General features: G+C 40.6%; 1 protein-coding gene across 3 annotated transcripts in view; it reads left to right on the forward strand.

Annotated features, from left to right (window-relative positions):
• Positions 1-16152, forward strand: part of LOC119657659 (Kv channel-interacting protein 4) — a 443826-nt gene that overhangs the window by 53189 nt on the left and 374485 nt on the right. For 2 of the 3 annotated variants that reach the window (XM_038064683.1, XM_038064684.1), the window contains exon 1: positions 4523-5416. The exons of the other annotated variant lie outside the window; for it this stretch is intronic. The gene's annotated coding sequence lies outside the window, so the exon portion shown is untranslated. Of the gene's footprint in view, positions 1-4522; positions 5417-16152 lie in introns of those variants that run through there. 3 annotated transcript variants of the gene reach the window in all.

Raw genomic sequence — 16152 nt, forward strand, 5'->3', positions numbered from 1 at the left:
TCATGCCCCTGTCATACGTCAACGATCTTTGTTCACAGCCTGTACCCTGTGCAGCGTCGAAGTTCGACGTTGCTGCGTCTCCGTTCGTCTCAACACAGCTACTCCCTCTGTCTGCCTCTTTTTTTGGCGGGGGAAATCCATCATGGATATGCAGCGAGAATCAAGGACTCGCATTCTGGACTTTCACCGACTAAAAATTCTTATATTTTCCGCACACTCTCTCCGCAGGACCACCGTTTTGGTATTTTTCCGTAGCCTGTTCAGTTTATTAAATGTTCATGGAATAGCCTCTTCTGCTTTATGTGGTGTTAGTTGCATTGGCTTCGCTTCCATGCCTTCGTCCAACTTTTGCTTCCTTTAGCCGTTGGTGCATCCGTTTCACCACTCCAACTAATGGATTCCTAGCGGTATCCAATTTCGCCATAAAGCTAACCAGATTTTCCATCGTTAACGGGGACTCCAGCTCATTGTCAAGGTCTCTGCTTGGGCGTTTGAATCTTGGGCAGGCGAATAAAACGTGTTTTGCATTTTCTACTGTATCTTCACATGAAGGAGAATCTGCCGATTCGTCCAAACCGAACCTATAGAGATACTTTCTGTATCCACAAAGTCCGCTTAAGAATTGAGTCAAATCGCATCTCATCTCGACATGCTTTCGTGTAGTCCACGTCCTTATGTTCGGAATTAGCCTGTGTGTCCATCAATCATTCTTCGTTTGGTGCCACACTGTTTGCTACGCAGCCAATGACCTCATCCACTGAGTTTGCGTGCTAAGGTCTGCGATTTTCCACAATTTTTATCGTTTATGCCCACACTGGTGCGCCGTATAAAAGAGCAGAGCTGACTACTTGTGATAAAAGTAATCATCGACTGTGTTTCGCGCCGCTTATATTTGGAAATATTCTTTGCTAATGTCGAACTGATGATCGCTGCTTTTTACTCAGTGAGCTTTAAATCGGATTTAAAGCTAAGGTTTGAGTGGAAAGTTATTCCCAGGTTTTCAGCGATGGCTGGAAGCGAACGGAATGCAGCCGACGCAGATTTGAACGGTGCTTCGTTTTCGCCGCTTCGTAAAAAGTGCCAATTCCATTTTCTGTCTGTCTGTCCGTCCGTCACATCATATATCTACCCTCTCTCGCTCTCATTGATAAGAAATTCGATACGAACGTGGGGCCTGTGAATCTCACTACAGTGGGTATCATAGTTACACGTCGAGTTTAAGCAGGTCCCAATGCATGTAAAAGAGGGTGTAAAATTCTTTTTGACCGAATATAGTCCCGTAGGGTATCAGATGAAAGGTCTCGATTAGTGCTTTCCGAAACCGAAATGGGTTTTGACATTAGAAAAGGGCCAGTTAATTCAATGACCCCAGAATATCTGGGAAGAAATCTGATGGTCCATGTACATGCTATCTTGATTTCAAAATACTCTCTATATCGTTACCTCTTTCAATAATATATTACCAAATTTAATATACTTATATTTTTCTAGAAATTGACTAGAAACCCCCATAAGTTACTTCTAGAATGATAGACTTTTGTAGTAATAGAGGCTATACTGTTGAGCATAATACCACCAAGTTTGGTGAAAATCGCACTTATTACTAACGGAGTTATATTAGGTCAAATTTTGTACTTTTGTGCAAATGTCTTGAATTTTAGGCCTTTGAATGTCAATATCATACTAACGTGAATGGTTTGACTAACGAAATGTATAAACATTACCAGCTAGGTGCAAATGGGACAAAAGCCCACTGCAATATGCTTATACAGGGTGCGGCAGCATAACTTCCTTTTTTCAAAACTCAATAAAAACTATTGTATGCATCGGAAAATATTTATTTATTTTTTATAATGTAGATACATGTCTAAAGTTTTTATTTACATTGTTTTGAAGATCAAATCTGTTAGGTGACGTCCCCCATTCTCCATACATTGCGTAAACCGATTTCTGGCGTTTGTCATGACTCTTGTTAGCATAGCAGGTGTTATGTTGGCAATTTCTTCTTGGATGTTGGTCTTCAAATCTTGTAGGGTTCTTGGACGTTGGACGGAAAGTGTTCCCTCAAAACAGCCATCGATGCTCTCGAAGTGTGTGCTGTTGCACCGTCTTGTTGGAACCAAGTGTCCCCTAAATCCAAATTTTCTAGCCGTGGGAAAAAAAAATTCTGTAGCATGTTTACATACCGGTCCGAATTCACTGTCACTGTAATCTCATTTTCCTCAAAAAACCAGGGACCAATAATTCCAGCTGAGGAAATTGCACACCACACTGTGACTTTGGGTGTATGCAAAGGCTTTTGATGCCATTCTCGAGGGTTGGTGTCAGCCCAGTAGTGCATGTTTTGATTGTTAACCGACCCACACAAATGAAAATGGGCTTCATCGCTAAAAAAACAATAGCACCCTCGGGAACGACATCAAGAAGAAACTCACATGCGTTCATCGGAGAATTGAAGTCACGTTCTGAAAGTTCCTGCACTATCGCCATCTTATAGGGATGAAAATGAAGATCATCACGAAGAATTCTTCTCACAGAACGATCGGATAGTCCAAGGGCAGGTGCGTGTTTGCGCGCAGAACGCCGTGGCGATTGCAACATTGACGCTCTCACTGCTTCAATGTTCTCAGGTGATCTAACGGGCCGAGGGACTCCAGTTCTTCCTTTTGTCACACTTGCAGTTTGTCTGAATGTAGTGACCCATGTAACAATTGATTTGCGGTCTGGGACGGGAGCCAACGGGGCTAAATTAAAGCGATTCCGAAATGCACGCTGTGTTGCAATAACCGAACATCCGCTTGAAAAGTACACCTCAACGGCAAAGGCACGCTCCTCACTATTCCAAAGCATGATGGCCACTGAACCGTGGCGGGACAACACTTTACAGTATCCCAGGAAGTTATGCTACCGCACCCTGTATAAGAAAAATACGAAACCTTTCATTCTTGAAGTGCTAAGCTTCCGGTTTCCTGACTTGTTTGTTGTTGATTTCTCCATGTACTGCGTGCCTCGCATTGCATTGGTCCGAAATCAGCGGATGCTGCGGGGTTTTTTTTTTTGGGTGTACGTAGAAACCGGTTCACGAAGAGAACCGTTAGGATCTTTGTTCTTTTTGATTTTCGAGGAACTGGTCGAAAGTGGACTGGAAAATCAGCCGACCATCAAATTGCCAAGTTAAGCCCAAGTTATTTGATGCAGGAAGCATTTGAAAATACAAAGTTTGCTCAACAATTATAAATGGAATAAAGTATGTTGGGTTGCAGTGTGTGCTGTTTTCACCCTCTATTTCTTTCGCGAATTCAAAAGGATGTTAATATTGGCATTTCAAAAATTCAGTCACTGGTACGCGACCGATTCAAAAATTTGTTCAACTCGTTAACAACGATCTTGAGGGGAGAGGAGAGAAGAGTATGTGATGCTGTTCTTCTACCCCCTGCATTTGCAGACGCGCCTATATTTTGTTGACTTTGTTGGATTGTGAAAATGATGATATGCAAGATTTATTATTCTAGCAGTAATTGTTATGCTATGGAGACTAACCTTTACAGCTGGGGTAAGTGTAAATGAGATCTTTTACCTGCCCTGGTCGTTGTAATCTCGTAGTAGGAGCGCTATAAAAAGGTTCATTTCCTCAGCCCGGTTCGTCCGCCGCCTACGCGAACCTGCTGACGCGATCGCCACGGATTGTGGCGAAATAGCTGCAGTAGGTAGAGCCATGCTACTGCTCAACGTGACGCCTAGACGTCGAAGTCATACAATTCCTACTGGTTATCGTTACCGTACCTTAAATTTCTTCTCATTTAATAGAACCGCATTTTGGACCTAACTGCTAGGTGTGGTGATAGCCTCCTTAGGGAGGAATTCGCAAGACCACAACGTTCCTAATCTTTTCGCGCCTAATTCGACGCTGCGGTGGCCAGCAGCCTTTCAAATTGAAGCTGTCCAGTCCTCTCCTGTCACAATCGTTAATGAAACCAACCACTGCGGATTTAAATGAGACTTGCGGGTCAGGTGATCACATTTACTTTTCTCTGTTTTGAAGGTTATGTTTTAAAGGTTGTTAAGTAGCCCTAAGCTCACCCAACGCCGAATAAACTTTCATCAAGCATCTCGCGAAAGCTACATATCCCCTGTCGTCGAAACTACACAAAAATTCACTTCACAAAATGAGTTTCGTGTGGGGAGGTAACTCCATTTTATTATATATTACCGGGAAATCTATATAAATTTGTAATATTTTTCATTTTCAGTCGCCTTCGATTCTAGTACAATAACTTGCTCAAAGAGTACATATGTATATGATGACTGGGGTAAAAAGTTTCTCTCTCGCATCATTGTGAACCCGATTAAGTACAGAGAAGCTCACCCTACGACTTGTCCTTACAGCGCGTGTTCCTACCGAATATAATGTAAGGGAAATGTCCCTACGAGTGTTGTTGCTTTTCCTTAGATTAATGCTGAAGCTGAAAACTCTTCCTCAACTGCGAATTTTCAGGGATTTCCCTCTAGTCTTCGCGAAACTTTCAATCCGAAATGACGCTAGATTTTCCACGAAACTTGCGCCGATTCTAATTAAGTCAAGCAGCCTCTCCCTGCCTGCGAAAATACTTAATATGTTCTTTTCCTATATTTAGGTTGGGAAAGTGAGTGCTAAATTTAGATTGCAGAAATATTTAATATTTTGTCGCTAGTGCATGCCTGGAGTCGCATCATTTTCGCGAATGTGAATTGAGAAAAATCCGAATGTGAGATTCAAAGATAGTGTCAGTGATGTGAAGCGATAGTATTCGGTGCCACCTGCTGAAGGGTTGAATTTGATTTGAGTTGTGATTGTAGTTTGTGGGCCCTACGTGGAATTAACGTAATTTAGAAAAAAAATGAAGGGAGAGAAGCTGCCGCCTGTATGTCTGAACCATATGTATTCTGCAAACAATATTTTCGGTACCTGCAATTCATCGAGTTAATGCGGTTATAGATACGGTTATTACAAAAACCTGCACTCGATGTGGTTCAAGTTTTTGTTCAATATGTAGTGAAGCTTCATTGTTGCAAAAAGTTAAATGTTTATGATTGAATCGAAATCATCCGGCTTGTTCAGTGTAGCGTGTGAAAATACTTTGAGGCTCCTTTGCACATATCACAGTTTCAGATAATACAAGCGCTTGCCAGCTCATCAGCCCCGTCATCGTACCAACTGACGAGGACGAAGGGTTTGATGTGACGCGATGCCGCAACTAAGCTACTCCACATACATGTACTCATAAAAAGGATTCTCGGTTTGATTTCCCGTTTTCGCCTCTGTGTCCTGCGGTCTGATTAAGTGCAAAAACGCATACGAATGCCTATGGTTACCGATTCCGTGTGGGGGAGCCTTAAAGCAAAATGTTTGCAAACATATGTTTTTGCTACTAATTAGGTAAGGACAGTAAACATAACCATAATGTTTTTGCTACTTATTTTAATTTCATGTGGTACATCCTGGAATGTTCGCCTACGATGTTTTTGTAGTATCTTTCAGTCCATATACTCGTGACATTCAGAACGACTTTTCGGCGCCATTCTGTCCTTTGGTTGGACTTTTGTTTTTGCCTTTGGGGATCTTTTTGTTCGTTTTACGCACACAGCATAGGATTATTTCGGTAACGGGCAGTAGGTGACCTTAACAAAAGGAATTCGCATACTTATTATCGCTACACTTTCATGCAAAAAGTTTTGGATATGTTTCAAATGTTACAATATGGAGGTAAACTGACTTGAATAGTGGCTCCACGAAATCAAAATCCACCCATCCATGTAATTGCATCAAATAATTGTGGCCATACATATTTCTTGCAGATGCCCAACTTTAGTAACCAATTGTAAATGGATTTCAAGGTTCCAAAGTAGATGTTGTATGACCTTCACTTCCACAATTTTCGGCTAAGAAAAGCCAAAAGAAGGGTATGCTCGATGTTTTTTTAAAACGTTATGAATATGTCATATTTATATGATAACAATGGACATTAAAAGTGTTTCCACTTTCATCTTCTATGGATTTCAAGCTAGAATGTCAAAGTTTTCTAAATTGGTTGCATTTAACTCTCTCTCTAAACATGTAGCCCACATTGATTGAAAATAATCATATTCCAAATAAAGTCAAATGGTGGATTTGATAGGATCAGTTTCACTACCCTCTGAATCCTACTTTGCATAAATTATTCTGGATTCTATGAACAAGGTGCTTTAATTTGAATGGCGTGTTCCGTAACTCAGAAACCGATGTATTCTAAGCATGAACAAATTGCAAACAAAAGTAAGAAAATATTATGCCTAAGATACGTTTATACATGTTTTTCGTGTTTCCTTTTTTTCTCATTTTCGACTCTGTAGATAGAGTTTGCAGGAATCACGCACATACGTATAAACAATAAAAATCAATAACTGTGGCCAGCTGTTGTGGACATTAGACAATGTCACGAAGCGTATGTGAAATGAAAATAATTGACTTACTTACTTGGCATCAGAGCTTTTTCTTTCCATTAAACAATGTCGGAAGGTTAACTTGATTTCTTTTTCAATGGGCCATTAGCAGTAAAACTGTCCCTTCGCTATATGCTGACGGGAAAAGTGGGACAAAATGGTGTGCGTGAACATAAATAGATCTGGAAATCTAAGCCTAAATCTCGTCGTTTCAAGTTTCAATTGTTCAACTGAATCGTAACAACTTTAACCTGAATTCATGAATATCGATTAGCCCTTCTTTGGTACTGAGTTACAATAGTAAATACGAGTAGGTGCTTTGTCTCTTCTGATCATTCAGACTTCCGTTTACTTCACCATATTTTCAATATTCAAAAACTTGGTCAGAGAATTTCATTGTCTATCTAAGATAGAAGCACTCAACAAGAAATCTGAGTTCTGTATTTCTTGTTTTTCAAAAAGCCTTGTTAAATCAATTAAGTGTATATCCGTCTGTCTTTCTGTCTATCGTACGCAAATTATTTGGAAACCATTCCACTTATTGACACGAGATTTTTTGAGACTGTTAGAACTAGGAACATGGCATCATTTTACTTTGAATTCAAAACTGTGTAAAAGTTAAGTGAACATTGAAATGTCTCTTTTAACAGTTTTCGGTCAAAAAGTACACACTTAAAATAAAGAGTCATTCATTCAGAGACCACTCTACCGGAAAATATACAACAAATCGGAAACTGGAAGCTGAACACTTCAGATAAGAGAAGTTCGACGTGGTACTAACATTTTAACTCGTAATAATAATTTGATGCGAAAAGGGCAAATTTGATATATTACAACTTTGCTAATAATAGTAGAATTTCCACCAAACTTTTCAGTATGCTGATTCATATTAGAACAAAATTACGACACACCTAGGATGCAATAAATTTTTAAATAATAAAAACTTGCTTTTTCTATTCGCTAGTGTTCTATATTGGTTTTCCAAATTCCGATATTTCGGGAACCAATTGTTCCCTTTATTAGTTCTAAAAAGACTTGCTAGTACTGATGAAGGGAACAAGTGGTTACCGAAACATCGGTTTTTGCAAAACCAATAAATAACACTAGCGAATGGAAGAAGCAAGCTTTTATTATTTCAAATAATTTAACCCCTAGAAATACCGCGCCTTATTTTCATTAGCGGCGGAAATCGCTTTAATGGCGCAATCTAACAAAACTCTCAAAGGCTGTTTTGAAAAAAGAAACTGTGTATAAAATTACCAACGTTTGAAATTTCAAACAAATTCATTTTTCATTTTTTATCGGCAACTGACATTTACTCATAAAAATACAAAACTGTCAAAATTAATTTCCCGCGTGAAATGCCAAGGAGGACGATGAAATATTGCTTCGTTCCTTGCTGCACAAATAACTCTATAAAGCTTTTTTAGCTGTTCCGAAAGGAGGTTTTCGGTAGAAGCGGATTGCAATCGTTCGACGGAATCCAGTTTCTTCGGAGTCAGGTTTAAATTGTGCGGATCCCTTCAACATTAACAATTTTAACTTTAACTCCAATCTTAATTGATAATATACGATTGCGTTAGAATTTTGTGTCACTATTACTCAAATTCAAATCAAGTCACAAGAGAAGAGGCACCGCATAATATTCCACATGGCCAAGGTTCGAATCCCATTCAGTGCAAATTAATTTTTTTGCGACTTGTGAATCTTTCAGAACCGTACGTTTTATCGCCACCCAGATGAAGATGTCAGAATTTGCTATATAGCTTGTTACCATTACTGCCGAAACATAAAGTAAATTGAAACATTGCCCATTCACGCAACAATTTCGCATTTCCTGTTAAAAACATCATGGGAAGAATCACCTGAGATGTACAAACTGCCTTCATCCAGATCGAGGAGGCGACAATTGGCGCGAGATCTTGGGCTGCACATGAAGGCAAGACAAAGTATATGGTGGCAACGTCAGCACCGAAAACCAACCAACCAACAACATAAAACCGCACTGGTCAAATAGGAAGAATAAGGACAGGAGAATACAACTTTGAGACCGTTGACAATTTCTCCTATCTAGGGTCGAAAATCACAACCGATAACAGCTACGATGAGGAAATCCGCGCATGGTTGTTGTCAGCCAACAGAGCCTATTTCAGTTTACAAAAACTGTTCCGCTCGAAACGTCCCACCATAGGGTCAAAGCTCTTACTTTACAAGACAATGATCTTACCAGCCCTCATGTATTCTTCGGAGAATTGGGTTCTTAACAAGAAGAATTGCGAACTCTTGGCCGCGTTCGAGAGAAGAATCCTCCGAAGAATTTTTGGTCCCCTACATGAGGATGGACGATTCCGTAGCCTACAAAACGACGAAATCTATGAGCGATTCCATGACCGTTCGGATGTGGATAAAATCCAGCTCAATAGGTTACGGTGGATGGGTCACTTAATCCGTATGATCGCGGATGATCAAGCCTGGAGATTCTATAAGGGCAATATCTATGGTAGACAAAGAAGACGAGGCAGACCCTGCCTAAGATGGAGCGATGGCGTAGGCCAGGACGTCAGGCAGCTTTTAGGGATATTGAATTGGTGGACCTCGGCGCAAAACCGGGATGTCTGGAGTTCCTTATTAAGGCAGGCCTAGACCGGATACCGGTTGTTGCGCCGTTGATGATGATGATCTTAAAAACTGATTGATTACTGTGAAAGTAACAAGTAACGGACACTAAATCGGATGCGTTCATGAAGATAAGATTTAAATTGTCAATCACCGCGTTTTTTTTTCTGGAATTAAATTTTGAAACCATTATAATTAACAAATAAACGTTCCGAATTAGTTTTTTTAACGAATGTGGTAATTGGGCAGGTGTAGCTACTATTTTGGCGCAAAAAAGCATCTACTCATTTTCTAATACGGGGAGTCTATTATTAACTTGATTTGGGCAGATATCGCAGCAGCGAGTGTTTTGAGTGCAGACCATCCTGATTTTTTTCAGAGTTGTTGGTTGGGTAGTTTCTATGAACGGGTCCTTGCAATAACTCACCTTTTTCGAACCCCCGCACTCCTCCACTTTGCAACCGATCCCAAAACTGTTATCTGCTTATAAAACAGCTAATGGAACCAACCTTTCATTTGGTGCCCCACATGGGTATATTCGGTGAAAAATGTTACATCCCCTTTTGCATGAAAGGGACTCCACCTCCACGTAAATGCAACGTAGAATGATGTTACCATGCAAGGGCACAAAATGATAATATAGGCCATAAAAGATTACATTGCCTCATATACACACAAGAGTCACATGCTTTATTTCGTGGTACTTTTGGAGCACTTATCAAACGAATCCAAAATACCAATGCGTGGAAAGTAAATTCGAAACCGGTTGCGAAGCTGCAGAACCCGAAGAGTGATACCAAGTTTGCCAGAATCAAGGGATTAAAATCGACAACCGATCATCCCTATCATATACTTTTTTGGAAATTGCCAGGTTAGGTTGATAGCAGAAATTGGATGAAAGCCTTGTCTATATATTTGATCGGTTTATTTAAATCCAATATCGATCCTGCTTCTCATTGCGCTTTTCACGAAATAAGAGCTGCGAAGTAAAGAGTAGACTGACCTTTCTACCGAGTGACTTTTCTATTTCACCCTCTCGCTTTTAGCTAACTTTTAGGGAGCAGATTACTTTCGTAGAAAAACGGTAATTGAAAGTTCTAATTTCACACAAATGTCTGGAAGTAATTCACAGCGCAACACAGTGGGAGTGGGTACTGTCACGAGGCTTCCTGTTGTTGGTCCAAAATCGGGTTCTCTTCGACATCGCTGGCCATCGTGTAAGTAGACTTGAGCCGGTCGATGGATAGTGTAATGATACGTCCGCGTCCTTCAGCTTTAAAGAAATTTTTCGCTCTGTTATGGATGAAGACATGGCTTGCTGTTGCCAGGTCTTCCAATACAAAAATTCTTTAGCTGTCATTTTTACTCCAATTGACTGGGGGTAACAATTGGAAACGCTGACTAACCTCGTTGGCGAAATTACACGTGTATACTTGCTCTTTGTTGCACTGTAAATCGAAAAATTCTTCTGGGAGGCGTAATGACTAACAATTTCTGCTGTAGTTTCGCGGAGGTATTGTGATATCTTATTGCTGCTTTGAGCTAACGGTGAAAATGTTCGACCATGCCATTAGCTGCCGAATGGTATGCTGTAGTTCTTATGTGGGCTGCACCGAACAGGTTACTGAGTTCTTGAAACAAACAACGATTCGAACTTCTTCCTTGATCTGTGGTGATCCGAAGTGGTATGGCGAACGTGGGAATCCATGTGTCAAAGAACGCTCTGGCAACTATGATGGCTTCTTGATCAGGGATTGATGCTGCTTCCGGACAACGTGCGAAGCGGTCTACCATCGTTATGTAGTAGCGTTGCTCCCCGCAATAAGGCATAACGATAAGATCCAGATGATAATGCTCTCCGGATTCGTTTAAACGAGTGGAAACGCACTGAAGGAGTGCAAATCGATTATACCAAACATCAGACAGCTTAGAATGCCTAGCCCGGCCTTTCCGAGAATTAGGTGCCAACCAAAAATTAACAAAGAAGGGGAAGAAATGAGGGAGATAATAACAGATACGAACTCGTAACGTACTCCGTAAAGGAAGAAACACTCCGTAAAAGAAGTAACACAGCAGAAGTCGTGGAGAGATTGAAGGAGTGACGATTGGAAGAGGACGACGAAATATTGGTTTCATACGAAGTAAAGGCACTATTTGCTAGCATCCCGGTAAAATAAGCCCCACGAAAGTTAAAAGAATGTCTTGAACAGCACGATAGTATTCCGGAGGGTAAATGAAAGGCCAAACTGTATACTAAACTAACGGCGACATGTATGGCAGAAAATTATTTTACTTTTAGAGACAAATTTTATAAGATGACCAAAGGGACAGCGACAGGTAACCCACTATCAACACTATTAAGTGAAATTTTCATGGTAGCCTAGAAAAAATGGAACGACAGATGACCAAACCTAGAGTTTGGTTACGCTATGGATTACATTCTCGCCATTATAAAAGAGGGGGATAAAATATACTTAAACCAAATCCACAAGCGGCAACCTAATACAAAATTCACAATGGAAGTGGAATCAAAGGGTGGCATTCGCTTCCTCGACATAAAAATACTAAAGAGGAATAACGGCTTCGAATTCGACATATAGGAAGCCACCGAGAACACAACGTACCACAGACCTTTGTCTGTTCCTCTTTCTAAACAAAGGTTTGAAAAGGTAAAGTCATACATTGTGGATGCTGCCGCAAAAAATTGATTTCGGCCAAGTCTAATCCACAGGTTAATTAGAGAGGAACGAAATCGCCTGAAAACTTTATTCGAACAAAAGAAAAGAGGAAGATGGACACACAACGAGCTAGCATAACATACTCAACGGAAATGCTCCAAGGTGTGCGACGAATATTGGCCAAGGCATCGAAGCAGTAGGATCAGGTAGGATTCACACGTTCAAAGGATAATTAGGCAAGGAAAAAGTCCCGAAGAAGGAAGAGGAAAAAGCAGCATCTACAAAATGTTTTGCGAAGATTATCCTTGTACATACGTAGGGCAAAGCAAGCGGCTAGTCAACACTCGGGCCAAGAAACATTGAAAAGAAGCTGAGCTAATCAAACGGGACAGAAAAACACCTATCAATTCCGCAGTCGCACGGCATATTGTAGAACATGACCATAAAATGTAACGGTAACGGTGCTGAAAGAACGCAATCAGACTCTTACAAGAGTTTCTTCATCGGAAAAGACTCTCAGGAGTACCGATTGAATACAGATATGGGTAACGCGCACTCATATCTGTATTCACTGATACCACAAAAGGGATATGTTAACTGAGATATAATTAAGGCTCAGTCATTATTTAGGATATTTCTAGGATTATTCCGCTGAAGAAGGCAGCAAGTGGCTGACCAATTACGTATTCGGAAAATAAACGATAAAAAGTAGATAAGAATCTGTTTATTAATTGGTACATGACTTCTGTCAATGCAAACATGCTGGGCGCAACACGCGATACTACTGCTCGAATCTAGATGATGGTGGCGAAAAAGTACCCCACTGGACTAATGAGTCACTTTTGATCGCTGACAATTATTGCAACTACGCGTCCAATTCTTGTAATCTGGTTTAAAAGATGGCCAAATACCTCTGTGTTATTAGTTTAGCGTTAGCGCTTGCCTCTGGGTGGGATAAGTCGTGTAAGCTGTTGGAAACAGTTTTTCGGAATGGTTGAGTGATGTAAAGTTGGATTCCAGTAGATACATCACACCATAGCTTGCAGCTGGTGCTCGAACCTGGACCTGCTTTAGTCGAAGCCCTGTCTTTCCTTGTTGTAGCATTTTGAGCTCCTCGTCCTTCTGTGAAAATCTAACATATTGGTAAGGGACGTGTTCCATCCATTGAGACAAGGTATCCCAAGAAACTGACCTCGTGCTGACCAAAAAAGCATCTGCTTGTTGTGAATCCAAGCCATATTTTTCAATCTTTGGAACAGAGTTCTTAAGTGGCTAACGTGGTCCCCACGTGAGGATGAAGCGACTAATATATCATTGATATAGGCATAGCAGAAGTACAACGCTCCTAAAGCCTCGTTGATGAATCGTTTGCGCTGCATTGCATAGGCCGAATATCATAAATGGAAACTCATAAAGACCGAACGGTGTTGTGATAGCAGTCTTTGGTATATCTTCTTTAGCTACCGGAGTCTGGTTAAATGCTCTTACCAGGTCTATTGTTGAAAAGACAGTTTTACCATAGAGTATTTGGGTTAAATCTTGGATATTCCGAACTGGGTACTTCCCGGCGGATGTCTGGGCGTCAAGAGCGCGATAATCTCCACCCATTATTATTTTTAAGCCCCACATGCACGGGTGCAGGCTACAGACTACTTGATGGGCCCTTCTCGCGATGTTCAGCTTGTCCGAAGCTAATCGTTTGGGTCTTAAAGCAATTGGTGGTCCTGACGTTGTGACTATAGGATGCTTAGTTCGGTGACGCGCCATTTTTCCAATTCCCTCGAGGCAAGTGACTTTCGGAAACTTATCTAGGATATCATGATAAGGGTTTCTTCCAGTAATTGTTGTGATGGTCGGGTTTTTCATTCTGCCATCTCTCCTTGGCAGGTAAGGAAAGTTGTTGAATCGCAAAGACAACCGCGCTGAGGATCTAGAGGTAGTCCGTAATGTGCTCAAATATTTGCTCCAAGTATGTGTTTAGAAACGCCCGCTATAACAAATCTCTATTGAAAATCCCGTCCAAGGCCGAGGTTGAGTTGAGGTTAATGATTCCGTATGTGGCAACTGGTGTTCCGTTGACAGCCCGATGCTCGAACCGTGCCTTTCTACATGGTCCTTGGAATTTTGAGCGCGGATAAATGCATATATCGTGTTCATGTATTTTTGTCAGACATAAACAGGCGGCATAAAGACGATGAAACGGGACCATTTTCCACCTTTAACGGCTCGTGTTTCCCAAAATCCAGAAACACGGTTTTACGCATTTGGTGGCTTCAGCGTGAAATCTCGAGTGATGCCAGCACATACGGTAGGGATGAAAACTTTCAGATCTAGGCTGTGAATCCGATCGAGAATGAGAGCGTCGACGTATACGTAACTCCGTTCTCAACTCCGCAAGCTGACTTGATAATTGCTGGACTAGCTGCGTTAAACTGGTTTCCGCTGATGAAGGCGAGGATGTTCTTCCCACGACACTTGGCGGAAGTGTGGTGTATATCTTTTCAGCTAAGTCGGCTCCAGTTTGTAGTGGAGGGTAGTGGTCTTAACCATGGAATTCCCATCAGCGGCTCCGGAATCGGGAGAGTTTCTGGTCACGCATGTATGTGTCCTCAATGAGCTGTGAAATTTTCTCCTCCTGGCTGGTACACAACCGCTTTACTAATTGCTGGCTCGAACGGTTATATGAGCACCGCTGTGACTTGCAAATGTAGCTGTTGTGGGTGTTTCATGTTATACTTCAGAAAGCTTGCATTGAAGTCTGGAAGACTTGGTACTCAGTTTACTACGGTCCCAGTCATACAGGCGTGTCGTATGTTCTCGGCATTCTCGTTTTCACTGTTTTTACTTTTACCTCGAACTTGGCATTTCTTCTTTTTTAAACTTGGGATCGCCACTTTGGTAATTGTTACGTAACGGTGATAGAAGAAGTTGGATGAAAGCCGTATCTATACATATGATTGGTTTATTTAAATCCAATATTGATCCTGCTTCTCATTATGGTGTTCACAAAGTGAAAGCTGTGAGTGGACTGACCCTTCTACTGCGTGGCTGCTCCACCGCTGCCTTCAAGCAATTAGCTAACTTTTAGGGAGTAGATGACTTCGGTAGAAAACAAGTAATTAAAAGTTCTAATTCCAGGCAAGTGTCTGGAAGTAATTGGCGCCGCTACATTTTAATCTGTTCGGTTTTTCGATTGCCAGGTCAAAAACTGAAGAAAGGGCCAAATGATGTATCCAACTGAAATACTTTTACTTAAAATCCGATGTATGTATCTTCCAAATATTTTCATATTAGTCTTTTCGGTTTATATTTAGGAGAAAGAACTCCAAATCAAAATAATAATAATTAAAGATAAGGAATTAATTACATTTAGGGGAAATGATAATTGAAACAAAAAATAAACTATTAATGGCCAGCAGCCATGAAAAACTTATGGCATACATTCATGCATAATAACTTGAAGCCTATCTTTTCGGTGCGGTAATTCCTGAGAGCAAGTGCTTGAAGTGCGGCCCCCTGATTCGAAAAGTACTAATCGAGACCTTTTATTCGATATTCCACATGACTATATTTGGTTAAAAAAGAATTAAAGAATTTTTGTAGATGCACGGGGACCCCCTTAAACTCAATTTGCGGCATTGTAATTTACCACATGCTTAGTGTTTACAGTTCCCCCTTTTCCACCAAATTTTGTATTAATCCGTACAGTCGCTTTCCTGAAAAATGCTTCCGACAGGCACACAGGCAGACAGACAGAGAATGAACCACTTTTGAGTTGTATTGTGTTTTCAACAAAACCTTAAAATCAGTGTAAAGTCATTTGATGAAGTAGTTATTCTTTAAGGTGGCAAATGTTGTTATCAATGTGAGCAAAATATCAAAATTCAGTTGGATTAAACACCAGTGCCTACAGTGGGATGACAATGAATACGTTGCAAAGTTCTTTCGTAGTATGCCTCTTGCAACATCCAACTCTAGTTTCCACCAGGAAATTTCGGTATTAGTTAAAAGTACTTTGGAGCTTGATAATCTATATAGCATTAAAACATTTTCTAAGCAATCCTTATATGGATTCAGATGATCTACTAATAAGGAGAACGGACTGCCAGCTTGCTCAAATAAATATTTACATAGTTGCTGACCTGATGAGAGATTACTGTTTTCCAAGAAGTTATAGCCAGCCGTTGCTGTTGTCCTAGATGAAAAGAAGTGAATTACTCTAAATGAAATTGAGTCCTACGAAAAGGGTGTTTTAGGTATTGCTTGTGAAGAGCAATGATCTGGTATGAATTTCAGCAAAACTTCTAAGAAGAGAATTCGTTCTCAAGATATCATCAAAAAGTCCATTTTATGCAAAAATATAACGTTTGGGAGTTTACTGTACTGTTATATCTTGTGG

This window comes from Hermetia illucens, chromosome 5 (genome assembly GCF_905115235.1).
Source record: "Hermetia illucens chromosome 5, iHerIll2.2.curated.20191125, whole genome shotgun sequence".
Classification (NCBI taxonomy): Eukaryota; Metazoa; Arthropoda; class Insecta; order Diptera; family Stratiomyidae; genus Hermetia; species Hermetia illucens.